Consider the following 8,510-nt stretch of genomic DNA (forward strand, 5'->3'; position numbering starts at 1 on the left):
TTTAAAATTTAAAAGCTATTAAAAATTGTATTATTAGATTCACTTTCTTAGAAAAAAAAATAGTTATTTTTCAAAAAAAATACAATAACATGATTTTTTCTATAATGTTTCCATCATCCATCCCTGTAAATCAAAATGTGAATAAAAATATCCATATTCTCAGATTTTCCAAAAAAAACATGAGGGTGTCAATTGTACTATCTCTATAATGTCTCCATCATCTCCTGTGGATCAGAATGTGATAAGAAACATCCATATTCTCCGATTTTCCAAACAATTCCTTCTATCAAAAAAAACATGTGAATCAATTGTATTATCTCCACACACTCTTTTGCAAAACATACATATATCAATACTTAGCAGACATGTGGTACTATATTAAAAAGTAGAGACGGCCACATACATCAATCTTTTGCAAAACATACACCAATATGTGATAACAATTCAATATAAAATATATAAAAGTTAAAGATTACCACATAAAAGTTGTACTAACAGTTCATCCCAAAAAACAAAAATTCAATGATTTTCTTCCACTTACATTGATTTTCTTAATATCTATATTTATTTAGCAAAATACAAGAAAGATAATGTAAATATATTTATCCTTAATATATATACAATTTGTCCTCAATTATTAAGAGCTCCAATTGATTTGACAATTAAAAACCATTGGCACTATTCTATGAGAAAAGTACACAATTTAATCTGAACTTCCAACTTCAAAGATCAACTCATATATCAATTAGTAATTTTTACAAATTTAACACAATCAAACACTACAAATTCAATAAGAAAATAAGTAGTCTTATGGGGACAACTCAATTGGTGATCAAAATAATGTGAAATTTGTCAAAACTAAGAGAAGTAAAGTTCAAGGTTCAAATCCCTTAGTCACAATTAGTTCATGGAAATTAAAACATACCACAAACTAGTAGTTAAATATGAATTTTTATATGTATTATTTTAATTCGATTGGGTTAGCATAACATTACATTAAATAATGCATTGCATTACATAACCTTTTGCATTATCACTTGTATATTAAAGTGCAGACTGTTTTTTTGGAAATTTATGCCTCTAAAAAAATATGTAATTAAATTATTGTAAGTAAACATTGTTGCAATACCATAACTTGTTAATATTATATTTCTCCTGTTTGGGCGTACGTAAGAAGGTCCTCGCCTCCCATTAGAACACGGCGAAAAATCACTGCCAGTTATTCCACGGTCTTCATCCTTATCGATTTAAAAGCGTTCGATAAGGACGTCTCCTGAATGGGTTGAACTAGTGATCAACTGATAGCTACAATTTACGTGCGTGTCTTTCTTGTTTTTTAACTCTCGCTTGAATTCGAACGTGGCAATTTTAGCAATTTTAAGGTGAGAAGTTAACGGGTTTGTGGCCGTCGCAGAATGGACATAGTTAAAAATGTCATCAATTTATCAAATTCAGACAGACAGACAGACAGACAGATAGAATGAATTATAATTATAATTATAATTATAATGACAAAAAAAATATGTGACGGATCTGCCAAGCATTCCGTGTCAGCAACAATAACTATTTCAGTCATATGTTACAAAGGGTGGCTGCAGAACAAACCCTAACATAATTAGTCTCCATTCAAAGCTTGCCGGAAGAATGATCCTCGTGGCTGTGTGCTTTGACTAAACGATAAATGGCGTGCATAGAAAGATCTTCTCTTCATCTGAGAATGAATGAGTTTCGTATATAAATATCTCCATTTCGATCCAGTCTTGTCACAAGTTCTGTTTGCAATACGTCTCGTTCTTGAATTCTCTTCTCTGCTCTATTGATCCATTTCGACGTGATCAAGGAGTTGATGATTGTAGCTCTCTAGTATTCTCTCCTCTGTTCTTTATTATCATTACTTGTTGATAATATAAAAAAAGAGGTTGTTGAATCCGAAGCGGTGAATCAGAAAGAGGGAATGGAGAATCAGGGGAAATGCGCAGCGAATTATGTGCCTCTCTCACCGTTGAGCTTTCTTCACAGAGCGGCAACGGTGTATGCAAATCGGACGTCCACAATCTACGATCAAGGTGGTGTTCGCTTTACATGGGCTGACACCTTGCAACGTTGCACACGTGTGGCATCGTCTCTTGTCAATCGTTTCAAAATACGGAAAGGCGAGGTCGTCTCCGTTCTGGCACCCAATGTTCCTGCTCTTTACGAGTCGCATTTCGCCGTCCCCATGGCCGGCGCTGTTCTCAACGCAATAAACACTCGCCTCGACGCTCGCAACGTTGCCACCATTCTCGCTCACTCCCAAGCGAAGCTTTTGCTGGTGGACTACCAACTGCTTTCTCTCGCCAAGGACGCCCTCTCTCTCCTCGAATCGCCTCTCCTCACTCCTCGTCTGATCCTCATACATGATCATGACGACGGCCTTGCTGCTGCTCATGTTGCTGGACTATGTAACCAAGTTGGTGTGGTAATCAGCGGCACTTACGAGGAATTGGTTCGAGGTGGAGATCCGCGATTCAATCCAGTAAAGCCTGCAGACGAGTGGGAGTCGATCTGCCTCAACTACACATCGGGAACGACATCAGCACCGAAAGGAGTGTTGTACAGCCACAGAGGAGCATACCTGAGCAGCATGTCTATGCTACTGCTGTGGGAAATGGGGAGAGAGCCAGTTTACCTGTGGACGCTTCCCATGTTCCACTGCAATGGTTGGACGTTCACATGGGCAATCGCAGCACGAGGCGGAACCAACGTCTGCATTCGCAATACCTCCGCAGATGAGATATACGGAGCCATAAATCATCATCACGTCACTCATTTGTGCTGTGCGCCTATTGTCTTCAACATCCTCCTCGACCACCCAAATCCGCCGCCCCTGCACGGAAAGGTTCACGTTCTTACAGGAGGGGCGCCTCCTGCTCCCACAATTCTAAGTAAAGTGGAAGACATGGGCTTCCTCGTAACGCATGCGTACGGCCTCACCGAAGCCACCGGGCCTGCTCTCGCCTGCGAGTGGAAGAGCGAATGGGACGATGCTCAACTAACCCCAGCCCAACGAGGTGTGCTCAAAGGGCGGCAAGGAGTGGGTGTGTTGAGCCTTGAGCAGGTCGACGTGAAGAACCCAGTGACGATGGCCAGTGTGCCGCGGGATGGAGAGAGTATGGGCGAGATAATGTTGAGAGGCAGCAGCATCATGAAGGGGTATCTCCACGATCCAAAGAGCACCGCCGAGGCGTTTGCTGGTGGGTGGTTCCACACTGGCGACGTTGGCGTTGTCCATCCGGACGGGTATGTGGAGATAAAGGACCGTTCAAAGGACGTCATAATCTCCGGTGGAGAAAACATCAGCAGTGTGGAGGTCGAATCCGTTCTGTACACCCACCCTGCTGTTTCCGAGGCGGCCGTGGTTGCCATGCCCCACCCCCGGTGGGGCGAGACGCCCTGCGCTTTTATAAAGACGAAGGACAACGATGGAAGCATCATAAAAGAAGAAGAGATTGTCTCGTTCTGCAGAGAGAAGCTGCCGCATTACATGGTTCCCAAAGTTGTCGTCTTCACGGATCTGCCCAAGACTGGCACCGGCAAAATACAGAAGAACCTGCTGAGAGAGAGAGCGAAACACCTCCCGCGCCTCCCAACTTCAACAGCGGCACCGCCTACCCGAACTCTCCGGAAGAAAGCAACACCATCGAAACAACAAAATCGAGCACGGCATGACAATGATGTGCACGGGCAGTTCAACATTGCCCTATCCCGTCTTTAGTTAGAGAAATCTCAGCAGGCCCTGCTATATACTCAGGCATCCACAGTGATAATGTTTAGCTTTTTAACAATGTTGGAGGTATATTACCAATATTAAAAGATCTTTATATATCATAATTAGGCGGATAGGTCTTCTTATGCATCAACAATTGTCAACACTTTTAACCTGAACCGTTTGATCAAGTTTGACAGTTTCAACCGTTGATTTGAAGTTCACTGCTTTTTCCAAATATATGAGTTGCTTTCTTTTCACCTCTAGTTCTGCTATGCATTGAACCTGGCCCTTTGAGTTGCATTAATGCTTTTTCCAATTCTTTTGTCTCTTGAAGATATTTTCACTGTGGAAGATATTTTCACTGCTTTTTCCTTGACAATTGTTGTGGCTGTTTTTGGCCAACACTGAGCTTCATCTACCATCACCTTACAAATTCTCATGAGAAACTTCACACAGGAGATACTCTGTCCCCTGCAATCCTCAGAGCCATTCAAAGTGCATCAGTCTACGCGTTTCCTTCTCCCCAACACCACTAATTGGGGTAAGTTCTCTTGGCTCCCCTACTTCCACATACCAAACACTCGCGCATTCTGTAACGTTCATGTCGCATTCAATATTTTTAATTTATAATCTGTAGAAATCCTTTCATGTTAAATCCTTTAGTCTTGTTTACCGTATTGTAATTGGCGACAGAGGCGTTCTCTTGGCTCCCCTACTTCCACATACCAAACACTCGCGCATTCTGTAACGTTCATGTCGCATTCAATATTTTTAATTTATAATCTGTAGAAATCCTTTCATGTTAAATCCTTTCGTATTGTTTACCGTATTGTAATTGGCGACAGAGGCGTTCTCTTGGCTCCCCTACTTCCACATACCAAACACTCGCGCATTCTGTAATGTTCATGTCGCATTCAATATTTTTAATTTATAATCTGTAGAAATCCTTTCATGTTAAATAGTTGCTATATAGTATCAAAATCTAGCGGTTTTAGATTTGGTCAATGGGATCTGTATGGAGAGTACTTATGTGCACGAGATTTGGGTCGGGCTCTAGTAGCTCAGATGTATAGATATATTGAATAGACAACTTTTGTCATGCCTCTTGCGCTATTAGATACCTCTAAACTCAGAAATATTTATATGATTCGGATGGTTTAAATATCATTAGTTATTAGTCTCCATTCAAAGCTTGCCGGAAGAATGATCCTCGTGGCTGTGTGCTTTGACTAAACGATAAATGGCGTGCATAGAAAGATCTTCTCTTCATCTGAGAATGAATGAGTTTCGTATATAAATATCTCGATTTCGATCCAGTCTTGTCACAAGTTCTGTTTGCAATACGTCTCGTTCTTGAATTCTCTTCTCTGCTCTATTGATCCACTTCGACGTGATCAAGGAGTTGATGATTGTAGCTCTCTAGTATTCTCTCCTCTGTTCTTTATTATCATTACTTGTTGATAATATAAAAAAAGAGGTTGTTGAATCCGAAGCGGTGAATCAGAAAGAGGGAATGGAGAATCAGGGGAAATGCGCAGCGAATTATGTGCCTCTCTCACCGTTGAGCTTTCTTCACAGAGCGGCAACGGTGTATGCAAATCGGACGTCCACAATCTACGATCAAGGTGGTGTTCGTTTTACATGGGCTGACACCTTGCAACGTTGCACACGTGTGGCATCGTCTCCTGTCAATCGTTTCAAAATACGGAAGGCGAGGTCGTCTCCGTTCTGGCACCCAATGTTCCTGCTCTTTACGAGGCAGTTGTCTATAACGCGATTTTTTGAAAGCTTTTCTGGCGGGTTTTTCTGGTCGAAATCCGGCAAGAATTTATTGGAATCGCAAGTTTGATAGCTATTTTCTGCACAATGAAAGCGTCCCAGGGGTTTTCTAGGGTGCTGAATCCAAATATGCAGTTAAAAAACCATTTTAACTGCAAAAAATCAAGATTTAACCTCAATTTCTTCCGCCGGATTCCGTCAACGGAATCTCCAAAAAATCTCATTATAGACAACTCCTTTACGAGTCGCATTTCGCCGTCCCCATGGCCGGCGCTGTTCTCAACGCAATAAACACTCGCCTCGACGCTCGCAACGTTGGCCGGCGCTGTTCTCAACGCAATAAACACTCGCCTCGACGCTCGCAACGTTGCCACCATTCTCGCTCACTCCCAAGCGAAGCTTTTGCTGGTGGACTACCAACTGCTTTCTGTCGCCAAGGACGCCCTCTCTCTCCTCGAATCGCCTCTCCTCACTCCTCGTCTGATCCTCATACATGATCATGACGACGGCCTTGCTGCTGCTCAGCCTGCTCATGTTGCTAAACTATGTAACCAAGTTGGTGTGGTAATCAGCGGCACTTACGAGGAATTGGTTCGAGGTGGAGATCCGCGATTCAATCCAGTAAAGCCTGCAGACGAGTGGGAGTCGATCTGCCTCAACTACACATCGGGAACGACATCAGCACCGAAAGGAGTGTTGTACAGCCACAGAGGAGCATACCTGAGCAGCATGTCTATGCTACTGCTGTGGGAAATGGGGATAGAGCCAGTTTAACTGTGGACGCTTCCCATGTTCCAGTGGGAAATGGGGAGAGAGCCAGTTTAACTGTGGACGCTTCCCATGTTCCACTGCAATGGTTGGACGTTCACATGGGCAATCGCAGCACGAGGCGGAACCAACGTCTGCATTCGTAATACCTCCGCAGATGAGATATACGGAGGGAGTTGTCTATAACGCGACTTTTTGAAAGTTTTTTCGGCGGATTTTTCCGGTCGAAATCGGGCAAGAATTATTGGAATCGCAAGTTTGATAGCTAGTTTCTGCACAATGAAAGCGTCCCAAGGGTTTTTCAGGGTGCTGAATCCAAATATGCAGTTAAAAAACCATTTTAACTGCAAGAAATCAAGATTTGACCTCAATTTCTTCGCCGGATTCCGTCACCGGAATCTTCAAAAAGTCGCATTATAGACAACTCCTATACGGAGCCATAAATCATCATCACATCACTCATTTGTGCTGTGCGCCTATTGTCTTCAACATCCTCCTCGACCACCCAAATCCGCAGCCCCTGCACGGAAAAGTTCACGTTCTTACTGGAGGGGCGCCTCCTGCTCCCTCAATTCTAAGTGAAGTGGAAGACATGGGCTTCCTCGTAACACATGCGTACGGCCTCACCGAAGCCACCGGGCCTGCTCTCGCCTGCGAGTGGAAGAGCGAATGGGACGATGCTCAACCAACCCCAGCCGAACGAGGTGTGCTCAAAGGGCGGCAAGGAGTGGGTGTGTTGAGCCTCGACCAGGTCGACGTGAAGAACCCAGTGACGATGTCCAGCGTGCCGCGGGATGGAGAGAGTATGGGCGAGATAATGTTGAGAGGCAGCAGCATCATGAAGGGGTATCTCCACGATCCCAAGAGCACCGCCGAGGCGTTTGCTGGTGGGTGGTTCCACACTGGCGACGTTGGCGTTGTCCATCCGGACGGGTATGTGGAGATAAAGGACCGTTCAAAGGACGTCATAATCTCCGGTGGAGAAAACATCAGCAGTGTGGAGGTCGAATCCGTTCTTTACACCCACCCTGCTGTTTCCGAGGCGGCTGTGGTTGCCATGCCCCACCCCCGGTGGGGCGAGACGCCCTGCGCCTTTATAAAGACGAAGGACATCGATGGAAGCATCATAAAAGAAGAAGAGATTGTGTCGTTCAGCAGAGAGAAGCTGCCGCATTACATGGTTCCCAAAGTCGTCGTCTTCACGGATCTGCCCAAGACTGGCACCGGCAAAATACAGAAGAACCTGCTGAGAGAGAGAGCGAAACACCTCCCGCGCCTCCCAACTTCGACAGCGGCACCGCCTACCCGAACTCTCCGGAAGAAAGCAACACCATCGAAACAACAAAATCGAGTACAGCATGACAATGATGTGCACGGGCAGTTCAACATCGCCCTATCCCGTCTTTAGTTAGAGAAATCTCAGCAGGCCCTGCTATATACCTCAGGCATCCACAGTGATAATGTTTAGCTTTTTAACAATGTTGGAGGTATATTACCAATATTAAAAGATCTCTATATATCATAATATAAATATCTTCAACAAATGTTACTCGTTGGAAAAGGTTTGTATATTGCAGTGTAAAATTGAATGGCTATAACTTATCTTAGTATCGGTAAACAGTATTTCGCTCAGATGCCTACGTATTTTAAATTGGAAAAAATCACGTAAATAGTTTACCACTTAATTCTTTCACTTAAAAAATAGAGTATTTTTGATATAATAACTTTGAAAATCTATTGTAGCTATAGTTGTCTTTCTTTACCAACTAGGCAAATTCATTTTTTTGTTTTTTTTATTATTAATTTTGTAAGTTTTAAACTACGTTTAAAGATTGTCTCTTTTAATTTTATTATAATTATACTTTTCATTTCCTAAACCTTTCTTTTCCGACGGCTCATCCTGATATATATAAATATATAAGAGAGCTTATCCTTAAATAATTTTATCCTATTGAAAAAAAATATAGATATATTATTTTCTTAAATGTTGAATGTTCGTTCACGTTTTTATACCTTTTAAAGGTAAGATGATCAGAAAATAAGTTCGATTGCAGAAACAAAAAAATATTATATATATAAAATAGAAATTAAAAATATATTAATAAGATAAAAAAATGTAAATTTAAAAAAAACCAAATTTCTATATCATTTAGAAATTCATATTTCCATTTTTTCCTTTATCTCTTTGGATGGTTAATAGATAAGAATTTAGAAA

General features: G+C 42.3%; 2 pseudogenes; both read left to right on the forward strand.

Moving 5' to 3' along the window:
- Positions 1-1,780: 1,780 nt before the first annotated feature.
- LOC149143652 (trans-cinnamate:CoA ligase, peroxisomal pseudogene) lies at positions 1,781-4,005 on the forward strand (annotated as a pseudogene).
- A 1,112-nt stretch (positions 4,006-5,117) lies between these two features.
- LOC149143653 (trans-cinnamate:CoA ligase, peroxisomal pseudogene) lies at positions 5,118-7,882 on the forward strand (annotated as a pseudogene).
- The last annotated feature ends 628 nt before the right edge of the window (positions 7,883-8,510 follow it).

The sequence above is a fragment of the Pinus tabuliformis genome, chromosome X (genome assembly GCF_031772625.1).
Source record: "Pinus tabuliformis cultivar Carrire ecotype Pingquan chromosome X, CPIR1, whole genome shotgun sequence".
In the NCBI taxonomy this organism is placed as follows: domain Eukaryota; kingdom Viridiplantae; phylum Streptophyta; class Pinopsida; order Pinales; family Pinaceae; genus Pinus; species Pinus tabuliformis.